The sequence below is a fragment of the Austrofundulus limnaeus genome, unplaced genomic scaffold (assembly GCF_001266775.1).
Source record: "Austrofundulus limnaeus strain Quisiro unplaced genomic scaffold, Austrofundulus_limnaeus-1.0 Scaffold92, whole genome shotgun sequence".
NCBI classification, from domain to species: Eukaryota; Metazoa; Chordata; class Actinopteri; order Cyprinodontiformes; family Rivulidae; genus Austrofundulus; species Austrofundulus limnaeus.
This window is the reverse complement of record NW_013952494.1, coordinates 1,150,780-1,152,511: the sequence shown is the minus strand read 5'-3', so window position 1 is coordinate 1,152,511 and position 1,732 is coordinate 1,150,780.

Below are 1,732 nucleotides of genomic sequence, written 5' to 3'. Positions count from 1 at the left end.
TTGTTGTTTTCATTATTCATTTCTTTTGGTTTCCAAATGTGAAGTGAAAAAATGTTTTTGCTGAGGTTGATATTTTATATTCAAAAATATTGTGTAGGTATTTCCGTAAAGTGAAAGCTATAATGGCCTACTAAGTAAAACTTAAAGTGCCTGTGACATTATTTTTGTAATAAATATCAATCCATTTTTGGAAAGATAGCATTAATCATGACTTGGGAAAAAAATGCTGAACAGTTGTTGAGCTATTCACATGGGAACTAACAGGAAGTGATGTCAAAGAGGAACATTTGAACGTGAGTATTTCTACAATAGATAACAACACAAAGTGTAGAGAAGAATTTGATGTCTCTTTAGATTATTTTGAGTCACTATCAGAGATATGAAGAAGAGTCAGAGTTCAAATAATGTTGTTTCAGTAAACAAAGACCAGAGAGTTTTCTTTCGTAAAGAGTTCCCCTTTGATGTCACTTCCTGTTTCACTTTGGTTGAACCAAGTTCAAAATAAAATATGCTAGTTATGTGACAAAATGGGTAAAATCATGAATATTATACCAAGTTTCTTAAATACAAAAAGTTTTTTTTTTTACTTTTTGTATTTAAAGTTTATGCACATCAGTCATTTTAAAATAATTCTAGAGACCCTGAATGCAGCATCGCCCAATGGATGGAGGCGCTGTCAGGAAAGAGCAGCATCCCTGCATCTTTGGAAGGCTGAACTCATTCTGATGTTGTGAAATATAACTTTTCTTCACTCATTTCTACTCTTTAAAAAAGAAAGAAAAGAAAAGAAAGCAAATACCAGTAATTTCTCTTAGAAAGCAGAGTTTGCCTTACAGTGAACAGTTTAGTATTGCAAAATCATAGCGCTTTCATTTCGGAGCTGAGCGCGGGTATTGCCTGCAGCACAGATTTCCAGCTGCTTTTTGGATGATATAGAGCCCTAAAAGTGAGCTCATTGTGTCTTCTTGTACTCCCATATTGCACCACGCTCACACACACACTCAGCCTTAGAAAGATTAGGAGGATTGGAGGATGGTTACGCTCAAAAATGACAACCTTATCACTGAGTTCTCAGCTTGCAGGTCAGTGGGTCCCGGTGCCAGGAAAGACTTCATTCTTTACCTATAAACATCGTCATCCTCCAAAACTGGGATATAATAAAGAAATATTTCACATGGAGCAGAAGGATTGTTTGTGGATGGGACATTCCAACATTTAAATAAATTTATAAAAATATGTTCTGTAGTGTTACACAAAAACACTGGAAATGAGCTGGCAATAAAAACTCATTACAAGTTTAGAACAATTTTTTATGTAAAGTTGGATGTTTCATAAGTTGTCATGAAAAATCAATAAAATAAATTCAAGGTCCATTATTCTGTGAATGTACGCATCATCCTGCACCTTTTATGTCAAAGTTTTAGACTAAAGTAGTCATACACTGAGAGGGAATAAAGTTATAGATTCTAATATATAAATATATAAATATTAGGTGTGCAACAATACATGTACCTGTATCGAACCGTATCGAACAGTGCTTTAGGTTCAATACACACTTGTATCGAACAATACAGATTTATAAAATTTACTTTATCAACTTGTCTTCTGAAGATGCACTGTATTGAAGGATCAGTGGATCTGTGTTCGACTACTCCGCCTAGGCTGCATTTTTGAGTGCAGATCCACTGAGAAACTTGCTGTTTCAGCAACATTTAATTTAAAAACTGTACTT